The sequence below is a fragment of the Microcaecilia unicolor genome, chromosome 2, assembly GCF_901765095.1.
Source record: "Microcaecilia unicolor chromosome 2, aMicUni1.1, whole genome shotgun sequence".
NCBI lineage: Eukaryota > Metazoa > Chordata > Amphibia > Gymnophiona > Siphonopidae > Microcaecilia > Microcaecilia unicolor.
The window spans coordinates 165,227,069-165,243,398 of NC_044032.1; the positions used below are offsets into that span (position 1 = coordinate 165,227,069).

At 46.2% G+C, this 16,330-nt stretch overlaps 1 protein-coding gene across 3 annotated transcripts in view; it reads left to right on the plus strand.

Moving 5' to 3' along the window:
- The window catches only part of FER (FER tyrosine kinase), a 370,578-nt gene that overhangs the window by 29,839 nt on the left and 324,409 nt on the right, over positions 1–16,330 (plus strand). Inside the window, exon 1 of one of the 3 annotated variants that reach the window (XM_030193454.1) lies at positions 16,140–16,249. The exons of the other annotated variants lie outside the window; for them this stretch is intronic. The gene's annotated coding sequence lies outside the window, so the exon portion shown is untranslated. Of the gene's footprint in view, positions 1–16,139; positions 16,250–16,330 lie in introns of those variants that run through there. 3 annotated transcript variants of the gene reach the window in all.

Here is a 16,330-nt window from a genome sequence, read left to right on the forward strand (position 1 = left end):
CAATGATTCATCTTTGAGAATCAGTGAATTATGAGGTACATATGTTTGCAGAATCGTCAGATTTACATGTTAATATTGTGGTCTTGAGTAGGGTAGGGGTGCTGCTCTGCCCACGGGATGCACCCCTTCAATGAACTAGACTCTCTGGATGCTCAGAGTCCGCTTCCCACAGTCATATAGGCACCCGCTAGGCCGTGGCCGCCCACAGGCCACTGTATCACCCAGTCTTTTGTACCTTCCTCCACCTCAACCAGCTTGTGTGGGCTAGAGGTGAAATCCAATTATTTATAAGCAACAGTAGCAATCCTTGCCCTATTTTTTCAATCACAGTTCAGTTCTAGGTGAAACAGTTTGGCTGCCCACAGTTCAGCATACAGTTCTGTAGCTCCAGTTTCAAACCATGTGCCTTTATGAACAAAACAGTTCTAATGCTTTCAGCTCCGAACAAAGTTCCTTTGAGCACAACAGTTCCTTGTCATCAAGCAGATGAATCCATTACGAATGGGTTGTATCCACCTACCAGCAGGGGGAGATAGAGAGCACTGAAAACCATAGTGCCTCTTGGCCAGCTAGCTCCATCTGCCTCTCAGTATTCTCTATCTCCCCAGCAGGGTTGGACACAGCTTATTCAGCTCCTTCAAAAATCTGCCTGGGGTGGCTCCTGGGCTTTTGCCAGTTGTAGCAGGAGTGTTGTGGCTATTGCAGCTTCACTATAAAGGCACATAGGTTAGCCCTTTCCCTGCCTTACCCTTCCCCCTATGTGGATGCAGGCATATAGGTTTGCCCTGTCCCTGTCTTTCTCACACTCTTCTATGTGGATGCAGGCACATTGGTATGTCCTTTCCCTGCCTTTCCCACACTCTTCTATGTGGATGCAGGCACATTGGTTCATCCTTTCCCTGCCTTTCCCACTCTCCAGAACCTCTGGAGTGCCTCTGTAGCTGTTGCCTCTAACTTTCCTCACAGCATTAAAAAAAACCGCGCTTGTTAGCGCTGCAATTCTGAGGCTTCCTTCTGTCTGTGCAGCGTGACCAGAGCTCTGTGACTCAGTCTCTTGAGGTAAGAAAGTCTTGTAGCTCCTCCGGGGAGGGCCCGCGATAGGGACGTTTTTGGCATGAATCCGCCATTTTGAAAATTTCCGCCGTTTTCGCCGATGGCTGCGGAGGTTGTTAAGCGCTGTTCACGTTGTGGAAAGCGCAAATCCGCAGCGGGCTCTGTAAATCGTGCTCTTCAGACGTCAGGGCCGGTCCGAGCATGGCGAGTGAGGTTTCTTCCCGCTCGGTGGAGCTGGCAGCAGGCGCCATCTTGGATGCGCCGCATGGCTCGACCCCCCGCAGGAGTGGAGGGGTCTGAGGCCAGAGGGGAGCCTCAGATGGAGGCTACCAGAGGAGCTACTTACCCCGGATTGGAACCGGGAGGCCAGGGTGAGCCTTTCTCCCCTGAGTTTGTGTTGCTTTTACATAAAGCGTTCATGTTAAAAGAGCTCTGCCGCAGATGTCTGACTCTGCGTTGCTGCCTGGTTCCCCTCTGGTGGAGTCTGGTCCGGGATTGCCATCAGGCGTTTTTTTTCCCCAGACAGTTGGCCGCAAGACAAGCGCAGAAGGTTAAATTCCCCTTCAGAGAGTGGCGCACCCCCTCCCCCCCCCCCCCCCCCCCCCCCCCCGTGGTCGGGCTGTGGGAATTCTGAGGGGTCTGGCAGGCCTTCGTGGTCCAAAGAGCCAGAGGAAGGTGTAGGATTGCCACTGGATCCAGATGATCCCACAGTGGTTAGGATTTTCCACCGCGAGGAGCTGCCAGCGCTAATTTCTGATGCCTTACAGGCCCTCTCTATTGAAGATCCTGTGATGGGCAAAGCCTCCTCTGGTAATCTGAGGATGGCAAGTACTAAGAAGCCTGCTCGATCCTTTCATTTGCATGACTCCATCCAAGAGCTTATTTCGGCTCAATGGGCTGACCCTGAGGGGCCTTTGAAATTTGTCAGGACAATGGGGCACTTATACCCTCTCAGTGAGGAGCACTTGGCACGCTTGACCGTGCCTAAAGTGGATGCCCTCCCTAGTAGAAGGACATGCAGGACCGACGTCTGGAATCAGCAATCAAACGGTCCTTTGAGATTTCAGGCCTAGCCTTACGGGCATCTGTGTGCAGTTGTTATGCTGTTCGAGCCTGCCTCGCTTGGTTGCAACAGGCAGTGGAACAGCCAGGGGATGGAGCGGAGCCCCTTGCGGAGGTGGCACCGCGGATGGAGTCGGCCTTGTCATTTTTGTCTGACGCCCTCTATGATCTGGTCAGAGCATCGGCTAAACAGATGGCTGTGGCGGTGGCCGCTCGCTGCCTTCTATGGCTATGGCATTGGGTGGCTGACATGGCCTCTAAGCAAAGGTTGGTGAAGTTGCCCTTCCAGCGCCTTCTCCTATTTGGTGAGGAGTTGGAGAAAATTGTTAAAGGCCTGGCGGAAACTAAACCCCAGTGCTTACCCGAGGATAGGCCACGGCCTTCTTCCAAGGGTCAGGCGGTTCCCTCCTCTTCCAGGCCTTGCTTCTGTGAAGCTAGAAGGTACCACCCGGTGCGTTCTGCTGGGATTACTTCACGTGCCCGCTTTCAGCAGAGGAACTCCTTTAGCTCGGACAAACGTTCCGCAGCAGCCGGCTGAAGGCCTGGAGTTCATGGGCGACCCTCTCAATGATGGTGTGCCGGCCCACTCCTCGATTCCTGCAGTTGGAGGACGGCTTTCCCTCTTTCTCGAGGAATGGGTCAAGATTACCTCAGATCAGTGGGTTTTGAACCTGATCAGAGATGGCTACAGATTAGAATTCAATGCCCCGGTGAGAGATGTGTTTGTGGAGTCCCGATGCGGCTCTGCCGTCAAATGGGCGGCGGTAGAGGAGACCTTGCAAGGCTTGTTGCACCTTGGGGCGGTGGTTCCTGTGCCTCCTGCCGAGATTGGCTACGGTCATTACTCCATTTACTTTGTGGTGCCGTGAAAAGGAGGGTCTTTTCGGCCCATACTCGACTTAAAGGAAGTCAACAAGTCACTAAGAGTGCGGCATTTTTGCATGGAAACCCTGCGCTCCGTCATTGCAGCGGTACAGCCAGGAGAGTTTCTCAAGTCTCTGGATCTGAAGGAAGCTTACTTGCACATTCCTATTTGGCCCCCGCACCACTGGTTTCTCCGGTTTGCGATGTTGGGAAAACATTTCCAGTTTCGGGCCTTGCCTTTTGGCCTCGCCACAGCTCCCCGAACCTTTTCCAAGGTAATGGTGGTAGTAGCTGCCTTTCTCAGGCGAGAAGGTATCCGGGTTCACCCATACCTCGACAACTGGCTCATCAGAGCGGACTCTGCAGAAGAGAGTCATCATGTAACAGCCAGAGTGGTCTCAGTACTTCAATCTCTGGGCTGGGTTGTCAATATACCAAAAGTCACCTGACGCCCCCCTCAATCTCTAGAATATTTGGGGTCCGGTTTGACACAGCCTCGAGGTTTGTCTTTCTACCCAAGCAAAGGCAGTGCAAGCTTCAGAACCAGGTCCTTCTGCTCCTGAGGATGCCTCGCCCGCGAGCTTGGGACATAGTCCAGCTGTTGGGGTTGATGACGGCCACCTTGGAAGTGGTGCCATGGGCGAGAGCGCACCAGAGACCTATGCAGTGTTCCCTGCTTCAATGGTCTCCAATATCTCAGGATTACCAGCGCAGACTTGCGTGGCTCCCTGCGGCCCGTCTCGGTATGGAGTGGTGGCTCTCAGCATGCTGCGGCGAGGAATGCCACTAGCGCTTCCAGATTGGTGCCTGGTGGTAACAGATGCCAGCCTGATGGGCTGGGGGCACATTGCCAGTGAAGGCATGCCCAGGGTCTCTGGACACCCGAGGAGTCGGAGTGGTCCATCAATCGCTTGGAGTTGAAAGCGATATTCCAGGCGCTTCTGGCCTTTCACACGACCTTGGAGGGACTGGCTGTCAGAGTTCTGTCGGACAATACGACAGCAGTGGCCTATATAAATCGACAAGGTGGCACTCAGTGCAGGGCACTGGCCGTGCAGGCTACGCAGATTTGCCACTGGGCCGAGCTTCATCTGCAGTTTCTGTCAGCAGCTCACATTGCAGGTCAGAGCAACATGCAAACTGATTATCTAAGCAGGCATCAAATCGACCCAGTGGAGTGGGAACTGGCAGACGAAGGGTTCCTTCAGATCTGTGCCAAATGGGGGACACCTGTAGCGGATCTTATAGCGTCAAGCGCAAATGCCAAAGTCCCGTGCTTTACAGCAGATGGAGAGATCCTCGCTCGGCGGGGTTGGATACCTTGGCTTAACCCTGGCCTCAGGGCCTCCTGTATTTGTTCCCTCCTGGGCCCTTGAGAGGGCGAGTACTCCTTCGGATTTGGCTACTTCAAGGAGAGGTGGTTCTCATTGCCCCGGATTGGCCCAGGCGGCCGTGGTATGCGGCCCTCCAGCGGATGCTGATGGAGGCTCCCCTTCCTTTGCCTCTGGTACCGAACCTGTTGTCACAGGGGCCGGTTACCATGGAGGACGCCTGCCGCTTTGGTCTTACAACATGGCTATTGAGAGGGCGCAATTGAGAGACAAGGGCTATTCCAACAAGGTCATCTCCACTCTCCTTCAGGCCCGCAAGCGTTCCACTTCCGTTGCTTATGCTCTGATTTGGCGCCAGTTGGAGGCTTGGTGTGCTGCTAAAGCGATTACACCCATGGGGGCTTCTGTCTCACCGATACTTGACTTTTTGCAGGATGGTTTACAAAAAGGCTTGGCCTATAATTCCCTGCATGTTCAAGTTGCAGCCTTAGCATGTTTTTGGGGGAAGGTGGCTGGCCTCTCCCTGGCTGCTTATCCGGAGGTGGCACGGTTTCTTAGAGGGGTGCTTCGGCTCTGTCCTCCCGTGTGGGCTCCGTGTCTGGCCTGCAACCTGGGGTTAGTTTTAAAGACCCTTCAGTGTTCGCCCTTCGAGCTGCTTAGGCGAGCTTCGGAGAAGGATGTGACCCTAAAGACGGTTGTTTTGGTGGCTATTACATCGGCGAGACAGGTGTCTGAGCTCCAGGCGCTGTCCTGTCGAGACCCATTTCTGCAATTGCACCTTCTAGATGTGCAAAGGGCTCTGTTGCAGTATCTGCGCATGTCAAATGCTTTCAGGACCTCTGATCACCTTTTTGTGTTGTTGTCAGGTCCTCGCGGAGGGTCTGCAGCGTCTAAAGCTACTCTGGCTCGTTGGCTCAAAGAAGCTATTTTTTCAGCATATCTGCTGTCTGGCTGGCCTCCGCCTGAAGCCTTTAAGGCACATTCCACAAGAACGATTTCCTCTTCTTGGGCGGAAACTGGAGCACTCTCTCTTTAAGAGATATGCAGTGCAGTGACATGGGCTTCTAAGCTCTCATTTGCCCGACATTACAGGCTGGATGTGGCTGCCAGGAGGGATGCATATTTTGGAGCACAAGTGCTGGCATGTGGTGTGACCTGTTCCTACCCTATCTAGGGATTGCTTTGATACATCCCATTCGTAATGGATTCATCTGCTGCTGATGACAAGGAAGGGAAAATTAGGTTCTTACCTTGGTAATTTTCTTTCCTTTAGTCATAGCAGATGAATCCATGAGCCCTCCCTGATTGATTGATTGATTGATTAATGCTGTTTTGGGTTCAGTTTTTCCTGTAGATATGTTCCCTCATTGGGAGAAGTTGGAAAACAGTCTTCAGGATTTCTGTTCTGTTGCAGGAGGTTGAGTTCGTCCCCCCCTTTGAATTACTGCTCCTGTTCTGGGGCGTTCGTTCGCTGTGAGGAAAGTTCATGTTATTCTACTTTGCGGTGTAACACTGCTTTGGAAGCTTCAAATACTGAGAGGCAGATGGAGCTAGCTGGCCAAGAGGCACTATGGTTTTTCAGTGCTCTCTATCTCCCCCTGCTGGTAGGTGGACACAACCCATTCGTAATGGATTCATCTGCTATGACTAAAGGAAAGAAAATTACCAAGGTAAGAACCTAATTTTCCCTTAATTTTGATACAAACTGCAAAAATATATTGGAAATATATTTAAAGTCTGATTTTGCATAAGGAGCCTAAGTAGGAAATGAGACATCCTTAAACATTTTAGAAAAGGCTTGCTGACCATGAATTTGTGAAATAAGAATAAGGATGTCAGGAAATATACTTGTAGATTGCAGTACCTACAGTGACAATGCCATTTTAGAAAGGAATACATTCAGAAACCGAGTAGTATCACTTGGTTTTGAACGTTTAAGTGCTGGATTTTGCAAAACTACATATCCAGGAAGAGACAATTAAGATGCTGAATAAAATCACAATATATATATATTTTTTGTTTTAAAAATTTGAAGTTGTTTTAAAACATAATGGAAGTAAGCGCATGACCCCTCATCCACGTTTTCAGATCCCTATTATAAAGGAGCAGTTAGCTGATGCTTATGCTTGCTTCAGAGCAGGTGTGATTGATGTCCAGTGTTACGTATGTGTGAACTGCTGTTGCACATTCATCTACAATACACCCTGCTGGGAACTGTTTGTGTTGTTGATCTACATATATTCAATAGGTTTTTACATGTGTTGTGCATTTATACTTGTAAATGGCACAGTCTACAAAGAAAAGCCATTTGTGTCTTCTGAAAAGATCTTATTTTGCCAGTTATTGGTGCAATCAGTGTGACTTCATTTTAGTATGTAGGTGTCAATGTTTGTCTAAATTTTAAACTGTCAAATTTAATATCATCTACTTGAGTCTGAATAAATTTTACTGCCTTCGTGGGCATTTTGAAAGTCTTAGGAGATATATACTAGGGAAAGTCATTTCTCCCCCTCCCCCCTGTTAACTCCTAAAAGCTTTTAGGTAACCCAGTTAAAAGTTTGAGACCATTTTTTATAAAAGCTGCTGAGTTAGAAAATATCATTTCTTTACCGGTGGCTGAACCTGCTTCCAGAGGTACAGTTTGAGTGTGAAATCCATTTGTCTTTTAATGGCATCTTTAATAACTATATATGCTGTTTTAGGTTCAGTGAGCACTTTGGGCAGTCTATTCTTGCACAGGGATGTGGTAAAATAGTTTTCGTGCTTGTCTGTTGCTGTTTATCTGAAAAGAGAAAACAGTTTTGCAGTTAGAAAGAGGAACATAGGAGAATAACATGATATAGAACTTCAGCTTAGAAGTCTCTCTGGAGTGTTAGTAACCATCAAGCAGTACACTAAAACATTTTTTTAGGGCTCTAGAGATATGCCTTCTCTTTTATTTTTATTTTTTTCCAGTTGTGAAAAATGGTCTCATTACAGCTTTGTGCAGCTGCTGTGTCAGCTGAATGGTGGAAGACATAATTCTCTGAGGTCAAGCAGGCCTATTCTCACAAGTGGTTAATGCGGCATAGCGTTGCCTGGTCTGGAGCTTCTAAAAGGCGCAAAAGAGACCTTTGTGGAGCACGAGATGCGCTGCACCACAAATGCGTGCGTGCCTTCCTGCCCACCGCGAGGGCGCATCTCCCACAGTTCTTTTTTTACCACGGTAAAGAGAGGCTTTGTTTTTTCTGTCTCTTCACATGCCCGGTCAAAGAGCTTTTTTGGTGCGTTTCGGCAATTTTTGGAAAATTTTTTTCTTCTGCCCGTCTTCGGGTCCCCTTTTCCCTCTTCCCTTAATTTTTTTTTAGTAATGTAGCCTTTTTTAAAGTTCCCTTTATTTTCCGGTTAGTAGATTGTATTTAGGTCTTGACTCCAGTCGGGATTTTTTTCTTGGTTCCTTGCTCCTTTTTCCGGCACCATTGAGCCGTTTGATTTTGCTGTGGAAATTTTTCTTTCTATGTCATCTAAAGTTCCCAGTGGCATTAAGCGCTATATCCAGTACAATTGGACCATCTCTGGTGCAGACACCCATTCTTGGTGCTTAGGACCCAACCATAAGCCTGCTAAATGTGTCCTCAGTCTGCGTATACACAAGAGAACACAGGTGTCCAGAGCAGGAAAAGATTTTTGGAGCCAGGTTCAAGTCCTCAAGGCTCGCATCGACATCTGGGTTGTCGGCATTGGCATTGACGTCGAAGACTGCATCAGCATCAGGAGCATCGGCCCCAGGTATGGCTGCTTCAAGACCAATGGACGATGGGAGCAGTAGTGTGTTGTGGGTCTCCACCTGTCTCGATGCTAGCTGCTGGACAGGGACCCCGGGACTGGCCGGTGTCGGTCCCGACCCCAAGTTGACGTGAGGATTTGATGTCGACCTTGTCGGTACCAAGGATTCTCAGTGCAGAGCTTCGGTTGAAGGATAAGAAGCATCGGCACTGGTCTTCCTCGACATATGGTGCCAGGAGCTCTGGGACATCGAGAGAGTTGGCACCCAAGAAGTGCCGATGCTGGAAGGATCACTCCCTCTCCATTCAAAAGATGCAGATGCGCCAGTCTCTGAGCAGCCAAGATCAGGATCCTATCTCAACTCCAGCGGTTCTGCAACCTGTCTCTGGGCTGGCACCCCAGCTTTTCCCGATGTTGGCCCTCGATGATGGTATTTGGGCTCTGTTACCTGAACTGCTGAATGGCCTCGTTCAGTGGTGCGTCAATACCAGGGGTGCTTGAGCCTGCCATAACTCCTGTTGCGGTCCTGCTTGGCTCTCAGCCTGCAGTATGGCCTCTGACCTCCAGTGTCGCATGTGGTACTACTGGTGTTGACTGCCGTCCAGGCTGGTACCCCCTCAACGTTGGTGGAGGAAGCTTTGCTGGAGTCGAGGCAAGAGTTGGCTCCTTGATGCCCCGCTTGGTGACATGGTTCCTGTACGTCGAGGCAGGCTCTGTCTCAATACTCCCATGAGGAGGTTTTGTTTGACATCGATGAGGAACACTCATGGGAGTCAGAGGAAGATCCAAGGTACTTTTCCTAGGATGAGTCCTATGGCATCCCCTCTGAACCCTCCCCGTCACTTGAAAGGAGAAAGTCTCCTCCTGAGAGCCTTTCATTTCTATCTTTTGTAAAGAAATGGCTGTGGCCATTCCATTTCCGTTAGAAGTGAAGGACGACCCTAGGACTAAGATGCTCAAGGAGGGAGATGCCTTAGGGAGGAGGCCGGCGTCGAAGAAGGAAGCCCCGACGCCGGCTTCCTTCTTCCAGGTTCCACCTTCATGAGGTAACTTCCTGTTTCCACGAAGGCGGGACCTGGCAGAGGGGAGCCTTTCTGCTGGCCAGAGCAGCGTGCTTATCGCTGCTGCTGTCCATAGAGATGAGGTGGATGGAGGTGGGTGAGGAAGAGACGCTAGACCCGAGGAGGGTGGGGATGAGGGAGATGGCTATGTGCTGTATCGTTGGGGGAGGGGGGGGGCTGGGGCTGGACCCTTGGGGGTGGGTGGAGGAATTTGTGCCAGACTATGAGTGGGGACAGTGGAAGGACAAGGGCACAAGAGATGCTGGGCATGGAGTAAAAATAGATTCAGGGCAATGTTGGAAAAGGGGTGGGATAGGAACACAGAGGGGCATTGTTGATCACAGGGGGAAGGATAGGGACTCTAAAAGGGCACATAATGAATATGGAGGGTAGAGAGGAACAGGGACACAGAAGAGAGGTGCTGGTCAGGACAGATAAGGACACAGGGAAGATGGATGGCAGACATGGAGAAAGAAGAAATGCCAAATAGACAGGAGACCTTGAAAAGGCAGAAGAAACACAGGAAAGCAGAAGACAGGGACCAAATCGAATGGAAAAAAAATTGCTCAGACTGCAAAGGTAGAAAAAGCTTTTATTTTGAATTTATCATTTGGACCATGTCAACTTTGGGGAAAAATGTGCATCTCTGATACCTTCCATTTCTGTTTCATTAGTATTGCTATGTATGCAGTCTGACTCTTTGAGGTTTTCAGTTCAGTTTTTTGCCTTCATATCTCTATTACTGGTCTGTGGTTCATTGTTTCATATTTGTTGAGGGTCTGTTTGTGTTTTGCATGTGTAAGCAAGGTACGATTGATTTTCTGCTAGCTAGCATGCAATTTCTGTGTAGAGATTTATAGGAGTCATGTTATGTTTTCTCACTAGATGGTGTATTGGTATTCTAGGCATGGTGTAATATTTACAGTGCTGCCTTTTCACAGATAAAGTTGTTGCTTTTTGAGTAGTGGGAGTTAGTGCTGTTGTGGTTTGGTAAGGTTGAGTGTGTTTTTGAAAAACGAATCAGGGATTGGTTAAGGACTTTGAGATTGTGTGGGAGTGTATTAACTTTGTGACTGAATAGGGACTTGGGGATTGTGGAGGTGGATACTTTGAGGATGAATTCATGGATTGTGTGGAAATGAAGGCAGGGCAGCTGGATAGGGGGATGTATAAAGATATTTAGATGGTCTGAGGCACTGGTGCCCAAACCTGTCTTGGGGGCTCCCTAAACCTATCAGGTTTTCAGGATATCTACAGTATTCATGAGAGGGATTTTGCATGAATGGAGGCAGTGCATGCAGATCTCTTATGAATGTTCATTGTTGATGTCCTGAAAACCTGACTGGCTAGGGAGCCCCCAGAACAGATTTGGGACCCACTGATCTGATACATTTGAGACTGCATAAAAAGGTGGAGTGAAGTGGTGATTTGGGATGAAACTGAGACGCATGTGCTGGTACTGAGGAAGGGGTAAGAGAGGAAAGGGACATTTGTGAAGAGATTTTAAAAGGTGAAAATAAAGGAGCTGAAGAACAAGTGAAAATGGGTCTGGGAAGCTGTATAGAGGATAAGAGAAGAAAATATATTTTTAAAAATACATATTTTTTCAGGTTTTAGCGATTTTTGGAAAAAGATGATTTTTAGAAATGTGCAGGGCTGGCTTAACCATTGGACTGGGTGAGGCACTGGCGATTAAATGGTGCCAAAATTCCCACCTCTGTCACCTGTTCTAATAGTTAAGCCTTCCCTTTCTCCTCTTCCCCACAGGTCCAGCATCTCAGAGGGAAAGACCCAGATTTGCAGGGAAGAAGGGTAGAAGCAGTGCAGGAAGAGGGGGGTGTGGCACAATACAAGCTGGCTCAGGGTGCCACAGTCCCTTGAGCCGTTCCTGAGACTGTGCATTTCTTACATATTTGTATTTTGCTTAGTTTAGGAGAAAATGCATATTTATTTTTTTAGGTCTCCTGTGTTGTACTTCATATGGAGACTTGTGGCCTCATGTTTTTCAGTTCCAAGTTTTGATCCTTCGTTCTGTAATTGCTGAGGGTTAACTTGTGTTTTGTGTGTATGACATCTAGTTTCTGTATGGGGATCTATAGCAGTCTGGACTGTTCATCTCTTCCAACAGAAAGTGTAGTGATGTTCTACAGCTGCAGTTCAGTTCTTTTAAGGATATAGTTCTTGCTATTTGTTAGAGTTGTGTATGACCAAAAAAAAAGTTTGGTTTATGCTTATTTTAAAGTATTATTTCAGCATTTAAGTCTGTATATACCAGGGCTTTTTTTGAGGGGATACTTGGGGGTACTGAATACCGGCACCTTTTTCATTGTCTGCTAAAATTGACCAATGGTCCCCAAGTTTTAATGAAAGAGCTCAGGCTCTACATACCAATTCAGCCTTGTCATAGATTCTGAGACTGGTTGTAGGGGGCCTGGCTATTCTGGGGTAGGTCCCTCAGTGATCATTCCGCTCTTGAAGGATGGCCTGGTATTTGAGTACAGGCACCTTTTTCGCTACAAAAAATGCACTGGTATATACTGATGTGATACCAGAATTTTAATGTTTTTGTTGTTGTAAGTTTTAAAGAGAAACCTTTTCGCTCTGCTCTGTGTAGACTCCAGAATCTGTATAGACTCCAGAAAAAGTAAAACAAATAATTAAAAAAAAAGTTTAGATGTATTTAATGTTGCAGTAAGTTTAGTGCAAAATTGTCTGCCATTCAACCACATATAGGGAGCACTTTAAGTTCTGCTTCTGTAAGTTGTTTAGCAGAGGAAGTTAGGGTAGAGTTGATGCCCAGCTGCAGGGATAGATAGTGGGGAAGGGAAAGATAGGGCTGATGCTTGGATATGGGGATGGATTGGGGGGGGGGAGGGTAGGGCTGATGCTTGGCTATGGGGTGGATTGGAAATATAGGGAAGGGCAGGGAAGGGCTGATGCTGGGCTATAGGACAATTTTTACTTTTTGGTCCTTTATTCTGTAATTTATGAGGGTTGGTATGTATTCTGCATGGAGGTGAGAGATTCTCCTGGCATATGGTTTGTGTGGTGTTATGAGTCTGACTTGTCTGAATTTTCCAATGGAATGCATATTCCTGTTATGTATATTCACCACTGCCTTTATAAAAGTACTGTTGTTAGTGTTCATGTTCAGAATTGGTGTTAAGGAGCTTCTTTTCAGGCTTTAGTGTTACTTCACAAAGTACCTGGCAGTGAAGGAATTTTGTATTGCTATTATTGAGATGCCACCAGAATTTGAATATATTTTTCCTATGTAATTATATTGCAGGATCCTGCCATTTGTGTTGCCGTTGTAGTAGACTTATGTTTGGTCAATTTTAACATATGGGATAATGTAATTATATTAAAAAATATCAATTTTTTCATTAAATATGTATGTAGTTATGTTGATGCAGGGCAACTGTTGGTCAGACTACTGAAATCCATCATCAAGTGCATTCTAAGGCATTATTTTGTAGGATCCCAAGAAACACTACTCATACCTATATACACAGTGCCCACCCATATTAGCTCTGGGCCCACCCAAAATCTTAGGTCTGGCTACGCCACTGGACAAAAGCTTAGACCATTTTCAGAGGCTCAAGTGTAAATGTCAGATTGATCAGAGACATTTTGGTGCTGAGATTTTGTTTATATTTTGGTCTTCAAATGTTTTGGGCAATTCTATTTCTAAATTTCTTTTGAAGCTACATTGCTTTGCAAAAGTCTGCATACTCTTATGCATTATTCACATTCTCTTGTTTAAAAAGTACAATTAAGTTTTTTTCACTGATCTACACAACATAGCTTACAATTTCAGCATACAAGAACAATTAGAAATATATATATATAAAAAAGTAATTAAGAATTTGCCATTGTATCTTCCACCTTGCAGACAGTTTTACGAGAAAACTCATGTAACTGTTGCATTTAAGTTTTTAACTTTCTCTGTTCAAGTTACAACAGTCCATATTTCGATCAAGGAAAATTCTCTTTTAGGCTTAGCTACTGAAGTGAAAATGAAACAGGGTAGATATCACATCAGGAACTGAAACACCTCCAGAAATCAAAGAATCCAAAGTTGAAGGGAGAGTACTCCCAGAGTTGAGAAGAGACACACATCCGTCTTCTGAGAACATAACCTTGGCTAATGTGTAGACCTTGGGATCTCAAGTATCCTCTTTGTAATCTACTTGTATGGCTCCAATTAAGATAGCTTGAATATACATTGTAAGTTAAAGAGCTTGTCTTGGGCAAAGAATTTGTGCTTTCTGAACTTTCTAGTGACTCATTTGTTATCCCTTGAAATAAGTTAATAAGGTGTTTCAGAATGTCACTACCTTTTGAAAATGTGGTGAAGTTGGATGAGACTAGGAGATGATGGAGGGTTATAGAGTGTGTCAGTAAACTTTCAAAAGTTAATTATATTACTCTTAAAAATGATCAGAATCATAACATAAAATCCGCATGGGTTAAATTTATTTTAACTTTCTCCTATTTAAAAATGTTGATATTACTAATAATGTGATATAAATAAAAATAAAAAAACCCTATAGAAATACAGCTTGCATCAGAGAGATATTAAAGATGATTATTTATCAAAGTATAAAAATTTGCAAGACAGTTTTTACAAACATAAATACAATTGATATATAAATGCACTTAAAATATACAAGAGATAAAAATGAGAAATTAAAAAATGCAAAGGAAAGAGACCAAATTAATTGGTAAAATTTAAATAATGTGCATTTCCTTGTCTTAAGGCTGCACTGTTCTGAACATATGTGGGTGTTATCCTCTCCTAGCAGCAGATGGAGATAGAGGAAAAAGCTAGGCTTTTCCAGTGAACTCAGCAGTATAAGATGTTAATGCCCTGGAAAAGTTCCAGTATTTTTCTGTACCTCTAGCAGATGCTCCTGGTCCCTGGTCTAGTTCCTTGCTCTGCTGACTGAAGCTGCACAATGTTTGGGTGTTTCTCCCCAGGGCTCCAGTGCACTGATTTAAAAAAAAAAATGGTGCTGCATGGCTTAGCTTTATCCCCTGTATTAGGGAGTAAAGCTGTTTTGAGCTTAAAAAAAAAAAAGGCTTGTGCTTTTTAAATTAAAAAAAAATTGGTCTGATACACCATTCATCCCCATATGGAACAACCCCAACTTTAAAATAGGTAATAAGCAAGTCTCGTGGTCTCAGTGGCAGCATATAGGCATATGGTCCCTGAAAGACATGATTCACCTAAGCAGTCGGACTTGGAAAACCTTCTCAGATTTGAAATTAGAATTTGCGTTATCGGACTCCCAATTTTACCAGTGGCTTCAGATTAGACCTATGTTAAAAAAGAAAAGTAAAGGCGTGTTGCAACCTCAGTTTCTGGCCCAAATCCCAGAGCTTCTTGATTTTCAATCAGAGGCTTCAGTGCACTGGCCATGTGGCTTCCCACATTTACAAGCATCTATTCACCAAATCCCGTACTAATTGTAACGGTCTACGCAAATGTTGGGAAGAAGACATTCAACAACCTATTTCTGATACATTGTGGGAGCGGCTCTGGAAGTCCCTCTTCAGATGCTCTAACTCTTCCACTACAATACAGTCTATGTATTTCTTCATGCATAGGTCTTTCTGGACACCATATAAGATGCATGTTATTACCCCCTCTAGCTTTTTTTTTTGTTGTTGTTACATTTGTACCCCACGCTTTCCCACTCATGGCAGGCTCTATGTGGCAGGCAATGGACGGTTAAGCGACTTGCCCAGAGTCACAAGGAGCTGCCTGTGCCGGGAATCGAACTCAGTTCCCCAGGACCACCACCCTAACCACTAGGCCACTCCTCCACCCAGCTCTGATCTATGCTGGTCTTGTCAGTCTCAAGTGGGTAATTTTAGGCACCTTATATATGATTGTGGGTGTATTCGGCAATACTGGTTAGAAATATGGGCACAACTGGTAGACATCGTTCATCTCCCTGGCGTGATCTCTTATAAATTTGTGATACGCAGAGACCAATGTTTTCGCAGTTTGCTGACTCCTAGTGAAGGGGCTCTGGTTAACACCCATGGTACCCTTAGCGTTGAAGGTAATCTTCTCCCATTGGAAGGCTTTGCAACAGGTTACCTACCAGGAATGGTGAAACCTGTTGCTTCAAATGTATAAATACGAGTTGCACCTTGCTAAGAAATTGCCCCGCTTTGCAGCTTATAGAGAAAAATGGCTACCATTTGCATCTCATTTTAGTGCTCTGCAGTGATATGTGAAGATTTGGTGTACCTCATGCAAACGTTGTTGTATATCCCCCAGCATCCCTTCCCTCTTTTCTTTCTCTCTTCTCATAACTGAGCGTTAACCTTGTTACTTATTAGGCTGAGCTCTGGTTTTGCTTCTTATTGTTGTCTGTTGCCATGTTGTGAGCTCTTCTGTATTTCTGTGCTGAACACCAATAAAAGAAATTAAACGGTAAAAAAAAAAACCACACCTGAGCACACCCGCAGAAGGCAGGGGGACAAATCTCTCATGATTATTCATTGTGGATATCTTGAAACCCAGACTTTCTGGGGTGTGATCTTTTTTTCTTCTTCTGTTCACCTCCCCCTCATTCCAACATCTCTCCTTCCCCTTTTCCTTTGGGTCCAGTGTTCCCCCCCCCCCCCCCCCCCATTCAAGCTCTCTTCCTTCTTCCCTCTCCCTCTCCCCCCTCCCCCAATCCATGGGTGCGGCATATCTCACTTCCACCCACCCCCGCATGTCCAGTACCTCTCTTTCTCTCTTCTCGCTCCCTTCAGTCTTCTGATGGGTTGCCGGCAGTGTCGGTGATGGTGATATATGCACTCTGCCTTCGGCCATTCCAAAAGCTTTCCCTCTGCTTTTGTTTATTTAAAACCTCTTATACACCACTCAAATGCAAATCTAGGTGGTTTACAAGTAGACATGATTTTTTTGTCCCTGCATAGGTAGTACACCTCAGAGGGAAAGCTTCTGGGCTGGCTGAAGGCAGCGTGCTTACATCACTGACGCTTCTGGTGACCCATCAGAAGATTGAAGGAGTGCAGTGCTGCAGGGAGCGTAAAAGAAGGGAGAGATACCAGATCCTGTGGCGAGGGAGTTGGGATGCTGGACAGGTACAAGCCTATGATTAAGAGCAGCTCATTTGAGGAGGGGCAATGCACCCTTTGCCCCCCCCCCCCCAAAACTAGGCCCAT